Source organism: Canis lupus, chromosome 36 (genome assembly GCF_048164855.1).
Source record: "Canis lupus baileyi chromosome 36, mCanLup2.hap1, whole genome shotgun sequence".
Classification (NCBI taxonomy): domain Eukaryota; kingdom Metazoa; phylum Chordata; class Mammalia; order Carnivora; family Canidae; genus Canis; species Canis lupus.
The window spans coordinates 30,640,842-30,655,445 of NC_132873.1; positions in this window are offsets into that span (position 1 = coordinate 30,640,842).

Sequence of the window (14,604 nt, forward strand, 5' to 3'; positions counted from 1 at the left end):
CTGACTCTGTTTGATGGTAATCCGAGTTCTTCCCTGGCAGACAGAGGCACGGAAGCGTGTGTAACATGTGTGAAGGTTATGGTGCTCTCAGTTTCGGAATCAGCCTGTGGGATTTCAGCAGGAGGCTACTGGGAGAAGAATGAAGAGTAACTACCTTTCGAAATCTCAGCCCATCTTGTGCCTTTGATGTTTTCTCCATCAGAGGACGCCAATTTGGTCCTTCTACGGATGCCTACTTGTTAGCGGCCTGTTGTGATGCAACGTGTCCTGAAGTAGAACTAAGCAAAGGTCCTTCCGTTCTACCATGTTAATATTCTTTTCCCTTTTTCACAGCATTTACCACCCGTTACGACACCTCCACAGGGTTGGCGTATTTTGTAGGAATGTTTTCTGTCTTAGATGAGCACAGTTGATGATGGATTAGTCCATGCACATGGTCTGCACTGCTGTTTGATGGGGATGGTGCACAATCTGGCGGTAAGTAATCAGGAAGGCCCTTTGGTTTCCCTCGAATATCAGGTGGAGACCTGGCCTCTTGGACTAAGAAACTTTTTAATGAGTCAGAGGAACAGGTAATTACATTTAATCTTATGTAAACCAGCCACCAGGAAACATTTGCTACTTATTCCATAATCCAGTCTCCTGACTTCCCTATCAGCCTCCAGATTCCAACCATACAGAGAAGCTCTTCTGAGAAGACAACACCGCCAGCAGTATTTACTTACGAGAACATTTGTCTTTGTCCAAGGAATTTCTCCACTTGTAAGCTAGCACTCTGAAAAAAAAAATTGTATGTTAATAAGCCATTATCCACATGATAAATACTATTGTCTTTTCTTTTCCTTACAAATGGGATGTGATTGACTCATTGACACGGACCAGGAATTTGTTTTCCTTTTTTTAGAAAAAAAAATATTTATTCATGAGACAGAGAGAGAGAGAGGTAGAGACACAGGCAGAGGGAGAAGCAGGCTCCATGCAGGGAGCCTGACATGGGACTCGATCCCAGGACCCCAGGATCATGCCCTGGGCTGAAGGCAAACACTCAACCGCTGAGCCACCCGGGCATCCCAGGAATTTGCTTTCCATTAGTGATGGTGGATTTTCACAGATCTATCCACACCTTGCCTTACTTGCCTCATGGCTGGTGATCTTAGAAGCAACGTGAGAGGCAGTTGCCAGGAGGCTAGGAATGTAAGTCAGACTGGAGTCTTCAATTTGTCCAGATATGTTCTTATTTATGAGGTGATGTATACTGGTAAAACCGCAGCTACAGCATTGTTGCTTTTAGGAAATATAATCATGTACAATGATCCAGAACAAACCACACTTAACAAGGCTGCAGGAAGTGACCACACTCCCCACCAAGTATTTGTAGTTAACCCTTGCTATCTTCCTCATCTTGAATTTATCCTGACTCTTACTGCCACCTTGAGAATTCTCATTTTCTTCTTTTCATTGCCCTAAGGCTCCCTGAACACCTGCTTAGCTTATCCCTTAAACAAAGGATACAGTTGGGTTGGCTGTGCTCTGGAGGCTAACTTGCTTTGTTTCAGCTCCTTTCATTACTGAACTAAACGTTATGGACTAACCGCTCCCACTTCAATGTTGCCATACTTTCAATAGCTTGAGATCCACAGCACACTCTTTTTCAGAATAATAAATGTCTATTGAACCTAAAACAAAAGTACATTTGAAGACCAGGGTTATTTCAAATACAGTGTATGCACACTGAGAGCAATGCCTAGCCATCCTTTTTGACTCTACGGCACTGGTCATGCTTCCTACTGAAGTTAAGAGAACTTTCTGTTGCTGCTGTCCCACATAAGGACCATATGGAAATTTTCCAATGCATGCTTATTCAATGAATTATTCAATGAATAATTGAAAAAGGACCACCAGCATCATGGTTCAGGTAAAATATAGATTAAAAAGATTTTGGTGGGGGGCACCTGGATAGCTCAGTTGGCTAAGCATCCAACTTGGTTTTGGCTCAGGTCATGATCTCAGGGTCTTGGGATCCAGCCTTGCATCAGGCTTCATGCTCAGAGGGGAGTCTGCTGGAGAGTCTCTCTGTCTCCCTTTGCCCCTCCCCCTACTCAGGTACTCTGTCTCTCAAATAAATAAATCTAAAAAAAAAAAAAAAAAAAAAGATTTTGGTGGTCTGAAATGGAAACCCAACCATCATTTTCTAACCTGACAAGAATACACTTTCCTACTGAAACAGTTTAATATTAGTGCTTTTAAGTCAGAAACAGTAACACATATGTACAATGGAGAGACCGAGACAGAACCCAATATGTGAACAGTCTGTACTGTGTATAAGGGTACATATGTTTTAGGAATGAGGAGTGAGGAAATGGATTTATGGGTTAGCAGAGTTGACCAAGATACAGTGATTCCAAATATACTTTGGGGAGAATAATGAGTGTCTTTTGAGAGAAGGTGACTGAGTAGTACTTCAGACATACTGGACAAACTAATAAAGGAAGGATCGCTTTCCAGTGTCACAGCGTCCAAAGGCTTGGGTTCAAACTTGAAAAAAGCATTCATTTCATTGTCCTTGAATGATTAGCCAAAATGCCCCAGGGGACTTGGTATGGTTCCCCTGTGAGGAACCATGAATGTAAATGATTTTATAAGGTCTCTTCCAGTTCTGTAATCTGAATCTTCTTGGAAGGAGAGTCTAAATATACAGCTAAGAAGATTTAGTAACTGCCTCTTGCTTTTCTAGAGAAAAGCTACTTCCGGAAGTGAAGTCATGCATAGTCCTTTGTTGGTGCAAAACTAGTCTAGGTGATTTATTTATTTTTTTTTTTAATTTTTTTTTTTATTGGTGTTCAATTTACTAACATACAGAATAACACCCAGTGCCCGTCACTCATTCACTCCCACCCCCCGCCCTCCTCCCCTTCTACCACCCCTAGTTCGTTTCCCAGAGTTAGCAGTCTTTACGTTCTGTCTCCCTTTCTGATGATTTAATTCCCAATCTTGGCTATAGGAAGCAAGTTAGGATTGGGCCACGGCGCCCTCTAGCCTGCATGCCTGTGTAGCCAGAGGCCGGGCTTCCTGGGATTCTGTAGAAAACAACTGAGTAAGTAGATTTTCTTCATACAATACATTCTCTTATCATTTGTTTATGTAATTTATAGTCTTCAAAAGTGTTGCTCCCTCTTCAAGCTAAAGGACACTTACTCATTTTAGGGAAAATGAATGACACCATACCCAAGACGTCCTCTACTCCACTTATCTAACATTCCTTGGAGTTTAAATTTTTAAAACCTGACTTTGAAATATTTTGTTCTTATGAAGGCAGGAAGTTTATAGCAAAACATCTTCATATAGATGGTAAAGTCCTTGAGTATTTTAAGGTCTTATATTTGGAAAAGTAAATGGGGATCCCTGGGTGGCGCAGCGGTTTGGCGCCTGCCTTTGGCCCAGGGCGCGATCCTGGAGACCCGGGATCGAATCCCACATCGGGCTCCCGGTGCATGGAGCCTGTTTCTCCCTCTGCCTGTGTCTCTGCGCCTCTCTCTCTCTGTGACTATCATAAATAAATAAAAATTTAAAAAAAAAAGGAAAAATGGAAAAGTAAATGGATATGTATATAATATTAGGTGGAACCAAATTGCATTTCTCTAAACCACATTTGCTCTACAAAAATGGTAGTTTTGTATTGTTTACCCTAATATTTAAAAGGATAAATAAACAATGGAGAGAACTGAGATCTGGGAGACATATGAGAGGCAGAATTATTTTTTTATGTATATTACTTGAAATACAAGGATCTTTTCACCACATTTGAAAAATTAATAAAAAACATTTTAAGAGGAGAAAAAAATTTGTGGTCATAAATTTTCCTAAACTGACCTACTTCACACTTTTCTCCCTTCTTTGCCAGAGTTGTTTATTAAACTATCTGATGAACTATTGTTTTCAAACTTCTGACAAATAATCTTTAGAAATATGATCTAGGGGGTAGCCCGGGTGGTTCAGTGGTTTAGCGCCTGCCTTCAGCCCGGGCCTGATCCTGGAGCCCTGGGATTGAGTCCCACGTCGGGCTCCCTGCATGGAGCCTGCTTCTCTCTCTCCCTCTGCTGGTGTCTCTGCCTAATAAATAAATAAAACCTTAGAAAAAAAAGAAATATAATCTAAGGAAATGTATCATCTAATTTCATAAATATATATGCATAAGGGTTTTTATTGTTTTAAGATAGTGGAAATTTTAAACAACATAGATGGGAGATTGTATTAATAGAGTATGATGTACCCATTTATTAGAATACTATGTAGCTACTGTTTTTAGATTTACTTTTAGCATGCTTTTTTAAAAAAAAGGATTTTATTAATTTATTTGAGAGAGAGAGAACAGAGGGAGAGGGAGAGGGGGAAGCAGGCTCCCCACTGAGCAGGGAGCCCAATACCGGACTCAATCCCAGGACCCTGAGATCATGACCTGAGCCGAAGGCAGATGCTTAACTGACAGCCACCCAGGCACTCCATTTTTAAGTATGTTTTATAACTTTTTATTTCTCTCTTTGTTTCTTTCTTTTCTTTCTCTTTTTCTCTCTTTTTTCCTTTTTTTATGATTGGATTTGATGTACTGGATAAAAGGAACTGCCTTTCCTAAATAGACCTTTAGTAATAAGGTGTGTGAGGGGAAGCAGTCTATTGTTCTATGATTGTGTCTCAGTCTTTTAGTGAGCCTATGCTTCTGGACTGTAAATGTCTCAAGTGTTCCTTAGTTTTCTTCTCCCCCTTTAGTTGGACAGGATGGCCAGAGTGGGCTGGCCCTGGCTGTTCCCTTCCCCCACATGAAAGACCAGAGCTGATAGAAGCAGCTGGTTCCCTTCCCCAGGAGAGTTAGGCTCTAGTAATAACCCAGCAGGCCAGGCTCTGGCTCACTAGTTTCTCCGGAGGGCAGGCCTTCTTTGGAGGAACAGACTCCTCCACCTCTTTCAAAAAGGAAACTTCTTCCTTCCCAGCCAGAAGCTAGATAGAATGTTTCTCCTCACTGGGGGAACTTGCTCAAGCTCCTTGAGGTACATTTTACAAAATTGTGGAGGTCCACCATGATTGAGTGCCCTGGAGTTCTTAACCTTCAGATTTGGGGACCCTGAGCCTCCAGCAATTCATCAACTACAGCTCAAGTTTTCTGAGCCTGCTCACTGAGGTGGCTTCCACTAAGTGAGCTGCTGCTATGGTAAGCCATGACTCTCTGGGTTTGCTGATCTCAGAGATAGAGATTTGCCCAGTGTCCTCTCCTCGCTTATGAATCCAGGAAGAATTGATGATTTTCAGTGTGTTTAGCTTTTTTACTTGTTGTTAGATGCTACTGCCAGGCTCTTTAAATGCAGAACAATAAGTGCCTTGAAATGAATTTTTAAGGTGACACTGAGCTTCTTCCCAATGAACATTAAAGGATATTACAAGAGAAATGGAAGAAGTCTCTAGGGCAGAAGGAGGGCAGAGGAGGGAAGCAGAAGGTGGGGTAGGAAAGGAAGGTAAAATACCAGGAGCCTGTGAAAACAGTGGTCCAAGAGACAGCATCTCTACACAAGGTGTAAGGGCCCTGGGTCTGGGTCTGAGGAAAGACTGCTATGAGGCACCCAGACTCACGTTGGATCAAAGGCCTTTCCAGCCAGAAAACTACGTAGGGTTCCTATGCAAGAGAACTTCACATCGCCTACACAGAGGACCTGTGCCTGTCCATCTCACAATCTGCACTCTGGGAGAACTGTCCTCTCTCTGTAGGGTGTTCTCACTGGCTGATTATCCAGTAGGACAATTCCCAGTCCATCCACCGGTCTTTGCTTTCTCCCACTGCATGACCGCTCCTTGTAGACATCTCGTGGCAATGTTCTCAGGGTACCTATTAACCCAAGGGGACCTAGTGGTGTGGTGGTAATATGGGAGGGCTGGGATTGACAAACTGACTATGCTTGAGCAGCCTAAGCTTGAGCAACTGAGAGTGGACCCCACTGTTCTGTCTGAATACATTAAAAAAACAAAAAGATCTGAAAGGAAATATACCAGATTAATACAGGATATTTTGACCTCTCTGTTGGACAATCTTTTCCCATTATTGTCCTATAAGATTGTTTGGACTTTGTTTCTAAATATCAGAGCTTTAACGACCATTTATAGGTTTGATTGTTGTGTAAAACAAAACAAAACACCAGAGACAGAGACAACAGGCCCAACATGGAGTCACTTGTGTTTGGCCCCACATCAGGAAACCAAGACTTAATATCCAATTTATTTTTTTTTCATTAATATCCAATTTAACTGCAATTTCAGCCTTTCCAGGGAATATGATCTTTAACCCATTAAGGTAGAATTACCTGATCAGCACTAGTGCAGCAATCTGCAAGCTAGACCCCTGCCCTTCCCTGAAAGGAAGGTAACCTTGCCTGAAACAATTTATTTTTTATTACAAACTTCTTTTTTAGCCCCCTTCTGCCTATAAAAGTGTTTCATTTCATTCAGCTCCTCGGGGCTCTTTTTTACTTGCTAGGTGGGATGCTGCCCAAATTATGAATTGTTGAATAAAGCCAATTAGATGTTCAGATTTAATTTTGTTTTTTAACAATTGATTTTCAGAGTTAAAATATACTGTTTCTATTTTTATTTTTCTAAAATTACTTTCTTTGGGGAACAGTTTTTATGTGCAAATTCTGTAATGAAGGTTTTTATTGAAAAATGGCTCACAGTATTTGACCTATATTAGGGTGCATTATTACTACTAAATCCAATTTCCTCAAGTCAAATTTTCAAATTTAATTCTTTCAAGGAGAGGGAATTCCTCTATTACTTCTAATCAAAATTTTATTGTGTATAGTTTAGCAATTTGTTTCTCCTAAAGAAAGCCAAAAAATTTCTGGGTTAACATGTGCAGTTATCCTTCAGCTTGTTTACTAACTATAATGAAAAAGGGCCCAGTCCGGTCGGAGTCACAGAAGGCGGGTGCTAACAGGCAGGGCGTTTCGGTGGTGGGAAGATGAAAGCACATTTATCTAAGAGCTTCTATTTTCTCTCATGATGTGTGGGGCAAGGTGAGCAACTAGAAGTGAGAGAGGAGAAGGACATGAGTAAATTTTTGGAACTAGGACAATGTGTGATGTAGTTATTTTGGAGAGAGAAGAAGCTGCCGTATCAGGCAAATAGGGTAGGATTATTGATTAGTGGTAAGTGTTCTCTTGAGATGTGTGGTCATGGATTTAAGTGAGACCAGCTGTGTATGTTTCTCCCACTGTGTTCCGCCACTTGATTTCAGGAGCATGGCAGACAGTTGAGGTTCACCTGAATTGGAGTTTGGCAAGGCGTTGGTGGCCGAGGAAAGAAAGCATTGCTCCCATAACTGTCTTCTCTCTCCTACATCATCAAACTTTTACTCACTGATTATTTTCTCTGGTATAAAATGTTTCAGTACCTGCGATCTTTAAACAGTAACAATCAATACAAAACAGAATACTAAACCAACCTTTCTTTTACTGCACTCCTCTTTGAAGGGCCAAGCTACCACACCCATTTTTCTGTTCCCTTCAGAGCTTAACTTCTTAAGTGATAGTTTCAGCTTCATTTCCCCACTTTATATATTCTTAACCCATTCCAATCAAGCTTCTCTCCACGACTCCACCAACATTGTGTTTTTCACAGAACCAGTGACTGCTATGGTGCAGCATTAGTAGTCAATCCTCGGTCCTCCTCTTGAAACCACCTTCTTCTCTTGGATACCTTGACACAAACATCCCACCCCCATTTCACTGGCTGCTCCTTTGGGGTCTCTTCTGTAAAAGTTTTAAATGTTGGAGATCATGTTGCTAGAGATCACTTTTTGTTACCTAATTTATTCTTCCTAGGGAATCTTCATTACTAGCAAGTATTTAAGTATTATTTATATGCCAATGATCTACATAAATTGATTTTCCTTTTTTTTTTGAAGTTCAATTTGCCAACATATAGTATAACATCCAGTGCTCATCCCATCCAGTGCCCCCCTCAATGCCCATCACCCAGTCACCTCTTGCCCACCCACCTCCCCTTCCACCACCCCTAGTTTGTTTCCCAGAGTTAGGAGTCTCTCATGGTTTGTCTCCCTCTCTAATTTTTCCCATTTATTTTCCCTCCTTTCCCTTATACGCCCTTTCACTATTTCTTATATTCCCCATATGAGTGACACCATATGATGATTGTCCTCTGATTGACTTATTTCACTCAGCATAATACCCTCCAGTTCCATCTACGTTGAAGCAAATGGTGGGTGTTTGTTGTTTCTAATGGCTGAGGAATATTCCATTGTATACATAGGCCACAGCTTCTCTATCCATCATCTGTCGATGGACACCGAGGCTCCTTCCACAGTTTGGCTATTGTGGACATTGCCACTATAACATCGGGGTGCAGGTGTCCCGGCGTTTCACTGAATCTGTATCTTTGGGGTAAATCCCCAGCAGTGCAATTGCTGGGTCATAGGGCAGGTCTATTTTTAACTCTTTGAGGAACCTCCACACAGTTTTCCAGAGTGGCTGCACCAGTTCACATTCCCACCAACAGTGCAGGAGGGTTCCCCTTTCTCCGCATCCACTCCAACATTTGTTGTTTCCTGCCTTGTTAATTTTCCCCATTCTCACTGGTGTGAGGTGAGATCTCATTGTGGTTTTGATTTGTATTTCTCTGATGGCCAGTGATGCGGAGCATTTTCTCATGTGCTTGTTGGCCATGTCTAGGTCTTCCTCTGTGAGATTTCTGTTCATGTCTTGTGCCCATTTCAGGATTGGATTGTTCGTTTCTTTGCTGTTGAGTTTAATAAGTTCTTTATAGATCTTGGATACTAGCCCCTTATCTGATATGTCATTTGCAAATATCTTCTCCCATTCTGTAGGTTGTCTTGTAGTTTTGTTGACTGTTTCCTTTGCTGTGCAGAAGCTTCTTATCTTGATGAAGTCCTTTGCTTTTGTTTCCCTTGCCTTCATAGATGTATTTGCAAGAAGTTGCTGTGACCAAGTTCAAAAAGGGTGTTGCCTGTGTTCTCCTCTGGGATTTTGATGGATTCTTGTCTCGCATTTAGATCTTTCATCCAGTTTGAGTTTATCTTTGTGTCTGGTGTAAGAGAATGGTCTAGTTTCATTCTTCTGCACATGGCTGTCCAATTTTCCCAGCACCAGTTATTGAAGAGACTTTTTTCCAGTGGACATTCTTTCCTGCTTTGTTGAATATAAGTTGACCATAGAGTTGAGGGTCCACTTCTGGGTTCTCTATTCTGTTCCATTGATCTATGTGTCTGTGTTTGTGCCAGTACCACACTGTCTTGATGACCACAGCTTTGTAGTACAACATGAAATCCGGCATTGTGATGCCCCTGACTTTGATTTTCTTCTTCTGTATTCCCCTGGCTATTTGGGGTCTTTTCTGATTCTACACAAATCTTAAGATTATTTGTACCAACTCTCTGAAGAAAGTCCATGGTATTTTTATAGGGATTGCACTGAATGTGTAAATTGCCCTGGGTAGCATATTTTCACAATATTAATTCTTCCAATCCATGAGCATGGAATATCAACAAATTTATTTTCCAATATTGAATAATCCTTGCATTCCTAGACCACCACTGATTATGATGTAGCGTTTTTTTGTTCACTAATGAGTGCAATTTGCTAATGCTTTATTATTTTTTTATTTTTTATTTAGGAGTTTTGCAGCTATATTTATCAATGATATTACCTATAACTTTTTTTGTATTTACATTAAGCTCGGCTTTTCAAAATAAGCCCCACTAAAGAAAAACTATTCTATATTCCAACTAAAACTATTTTAGTAGAACTTTCCTTTCTAGAAACACTACTGAAGGAAGCAAGGCATTTCGAAAAATGTGGTCCTGAATAAGCCACAGCAAAAAGTAAATGTTTACTTAACTTTCACTTCCTCAAAGAAGAGGATACTTTCTGTTCCTCAGACTTGGAAAGAAGATAAAGAACAGCCACTCAGCAACTTTGAACAAAGGGCTTGCTAAAACAAAACTCAAGCAATTAGGGGGCATCTGAGTGGCTCAGTTGATTGAGCATCTGACTTTTGGTGTTGGCCCAGGTCATGATCTCAGGGTCATGGGATCCAGCTCTGCATTCAGTGGGGAGTCTCGTTGGTATTCTCTCCCTCTACCCCCCACCCTGCCTCTTAAATAAATAAATAAATAAATAATCTTTAAAAAAAACAAACAAAACTCAAGCAGTTGAATATAGACACCTCTTAAAAGAATTTGGGGGAACCTAACAAGGAATTCCAGTTCTATTTATAATAGCTGATACAAAGGTAAAGCGGCTCCTCCCAAGTAGCAGTGCTGCCAAAGCCTGGCCCAGCCTGGTGCTCACCTATGCTATGCTCCCTAAGCAAAGTCTGGTACCTCTACTCCTGGGGAGACTTTTCTTTTTAGAGGTTTGAGGGTCAGTGTCCAGGGCGCTCTTTCATGTGGGTAATTTAAAGGTTGGAGGCAAAAGTATTTTTCTAACATGGCTGGGTAGAGTTTGGGTATCAAATGCCTCATTTCTAATTTGTCCTAATCCCCCACCACACATTTGTAGACCTAGGACCACAGACCTCTGCTACGTCATCATAATCACATCTGTCTGTCCTAACTAATGTCATGTTCTGTGCCTGACAACGGTCCTTGCATTTAACAAACAATACCTACACATAAAACAATCCACTATTACCAGGCACGTGGTCACAAGACATTAATAATCTTCTCCAAACCAAGCAAAGATCATAAACCGTATCTGGTCATGCATCAAATTCACAGTCAGAAATCCCAAGATCAAAAAAAAAATTTACACAGTACAAATAAAAAACACAAACACACACACTTCTTACAGAACTGTGCTTAGGGAAACTTCATTTGTTGTATGCCAATGAAGGCATGTTTTGCTAAACTACCACTCCAGGTATTTTTGTTTGGAACACCTATCCCAGTAGGGCACAGGTATTTATTGGATGAGGAGAAAAGAAGGAGATGCTTGTAGCAACCAGATAGTTTTAAGGTCTTATTAAGTTGTACACAATGGACATAAAGATGAGTTGAAGTGTTGTCAGGATGGAAAACTGGAGCTGAAATGTGGTAGCAAACCAGTTGCAAAAGCATACAGCAGCTATGTCCTGTAGTCAAACATGGACCCAGATGTACAAAAAGTTTCAGAACACATAGCTTATTGGCCTTGTTCCATATCATTACATAATGTGATCAATCATATATGAATTTCACAAAAGATTCACTGGTATAGAGGATTGCCTCATACCCCTCCTAAGTTTGATCTTTCTAGTCTTTTTTTTTTAAGATTTAAAAAAAAGATTTATTTATTTATTCATTCATGAGAGACACACACAGAGAGAAAGGCAGAGACATAGGCAGAGGGAGAAGCAGGTTCCATGCAGGGAGCCTGAGGTGGGACTGGATCCCGGGTCTCCAGGATCACGCCCTGGGCTGAAGGTTGTGCTAAACCGCTGAGCCACCCAGGGATCCTGATCTTCCTAGTCTTTTAAGAGAGGCTCACATATTATTCCAACTTGTGGGAAGGTAAAGGGGGCTGGTCTTTCTTCAGAAGGAATCTTGAGAACTAGGCAGCATGTGTGCTGAGGAATAAGGCTGATTCTCCAAAGTACAAGCTTTACTCTAAAAACAACTTCTGAAGGTCTCTCCCTCTGATAACGACTATATTCATGGTTACTCAACCATTTCATGGTTACTGAAAATTTGCTCTGGCGTTGAAAGGCTGGCAGCTGAGCAGAACAGGCTACTCTGATGCTGGATGCATAAATATTTACAATTATTATATCCTCTTATTGTATTATCCCCCTGATTATTATATAGTGTCCTTCTGTGTCTCCTATTACAGTCTTTGTTTTAAAAATCCATTTTGTCAAAAAAAATAAAATAAAATCCATTTTGTCCAATATAAGTATTGCTTCCCTGGCTTTCTTTTGACATCCATTTGCATGATTATGTTTCTCCATCCCTTTACTTTCAAGCTTCAGTGACTTTAGGTCTGAAATGAATCTCTTGTAGGCAGTATCTAGATAGGTGTTAATTTTTTATACACTTTACCACCCTATGTCTTTTGATTGGATCATTTAGTGCATTTACCTTCAAAGTAATTATTGATACATATGTATTTATTCCCATTTTGTTGTTTTGTGGTTGTTTTCGTAGTTTTTCTCTGATCCCTTCTTGCTCTCCTTCATGGTTTGTTGCATTCCTAAATGACATACTTGGATCTCTTTCTCTTTGTTCTCTTCATATTTATTACTGGTTTTTGATTTGTGATGGCCAGTAGGTTTGTATGTAACATCTTCTGTCTATATTAAGTGTATGGCTGGTTAAATTTGAACACAGTCTTTAATCTACTTCCCTCCACTCCCTGCACACTTTTTAGGTATATAGGGTCACATTTGGTATCATTTTATGACTCCCTTGACTAATTTTTACAGAAACGCTTACTTTTACTACCTTTGTGCTTTTTACTTTTCATTCCCTCACTAGAGTTCTCTTTAATATTTCTTAGAGGGCTGATTTAGTAGTCATGGACTACTTGCTTTAACTTTTGTCTGAGAAACTCTTTATCTCTCCATCTATTCTGAATGATAGCTTTGCTGGATACAATGTTCTTAGCTACAGATTTTTCCCTTTTAGTACTTTGAATATATCCGGATACTCTGGCCTACAAAATTTCTGGTGAAAAATCCTCTGATATCTTTATGGGATTTACCCATAAGTAACTGTCTTCTTTTCTCTTATTGCTTTAAAAATGTTTTTCTTTATCACTACTTTTTACCATTTTAATTAATATGTGTCTTGGTGTGGATCTCCTTTGGTTGATTTTGGGAAAGGAGAGAGTCTCTATGCCTCCTAAATCTGAATATCTGTTTCCTTCCTCAGATTAGGGAACTTTTCAGCTATTTCTTCAAATAAATTTTCTGTCCCCTTTTCTCTTTTCTGGGATCCCTATAATGTGAATGCTATTGTGCTTAATAGAGTCATTGAGCTCCCTAAGAATATTCTTAATTTGAATCATGTTTTTCCTCTCATTTTTTTCAGCTCAGTTTCTTTCCATTGCTCTTTCTTTGAGGTCATTAATTTGTTCCTCTGCTACTTCTACCCTGCTATTTGTACCATATTTTTTACTTAATTTATTGTGTTCTTCAGAAGGAGCAAGATGGCTGGAGAGTAGGGGTCCTCAACTCACCTGGGGTCCCCAACTCGCCTGGATAACTTTCAAAGCATCCTGAACACCTACGAATTCAACCTGAGATTTAAAGAGAGAACAGCTGGAACACTATGGAGATAAGGGGTTTCACTTCTAGCAAGGTAGGAAGGCAGAAAAAAAATGAAATAAAAAAGAATCAAGTGGAGGAGACACCCCCACGCCCCCACCCCCACCCAGGATCCAGGCTAAGGCAGGGCTGCGAGAGCCTCCGGGTCAGGAAAGCCCAGTCCTGCAGAAGCGGGAACTTGAACAATCTTCACCAGATTCCTCCCAGATGGAAAGGTGCTCAGCAGGGAGCTCCGGCAGGACCCCAGGAGGGGAGGGAGGCCCCAGTCTCCCGGGGGCACTAGCGGAGGAGGGCGCCCCGGGGAGAGCGCACTGCACACCTGGCGACCTCGGTAAAGGGCTGGAGCTTGCACCCGGGGGGCCTCGGAGAAGCCGGTGGGTCAGGTGGGGGCTCCGGGCGGAGGAGGTTGAGCCCGATCCCTGCGCGGGAGGAGGCCCCGGGAGCACAGGTCCAGCGACACAGGACCCCAGATCCCAGGGTGCCGAGCGGACACAGCCTCTGATCCTGCACTCCCCCCGGGACAGGTGGGGACAGGGAGGGCACAAGACAGCGGGGACATCCTGCTCCCAGGTGCCCGGGGGAGGCGGGGAGGACACAGGACAGCAGGGACACCCTTGCCCCTGGCGCCCCCAGGGTACAGGTCAGCACCCCGGCCGCCCTGGGAGTATCTAGGCCAGTGCGGATTGGGAGACTGTGGGTGGTTACTGGGAGAGCTGAGTCCAGAGCTGCAGACCTGGCCGCTGCCAGTGGTTGTTCCTCCTGGTGTCACCGTGTGCCTGGCGGGGGCGGGGGGGCAGGGGACAGAGGCCTCACGGGGTCAACAGCATCCACTGACCACGGCACCCGACGGGTGAGGGGGGCATCTCCCCAGGTACACACACCTGAGAGTCAGCACAGCAGGACCCTCCCCCAGGAGAGCAGCTGGAAGGACAGGGGAAGAGCAAGTTCTGGCCCAAGCAGCACTGGAAAGCTCCAGGGGAAGTTGAGGGATTTATAGTATATAGAACTAGATGGTACCCATCCTTTTTTAAAAAAAAAAAATTCTCCCCTTTTTTCCATTACAACTCGTTTTTATATCAGACTAAATATTCCCAATATATTTTCTCTTTTCCCACCTTAACTACAATATTTTACCACCTCTTCATTTTTAAGGTTTTTCCCTTTTTACTTTCATATTTCTACAACTACAGGCCTTAGATGTATTGTTCACTTCTGGATTCCCTTCAACATAGTCGATTTAATTTGGAGAGATACACGAGATATGGGTTTTTATTTTGTGTTTTT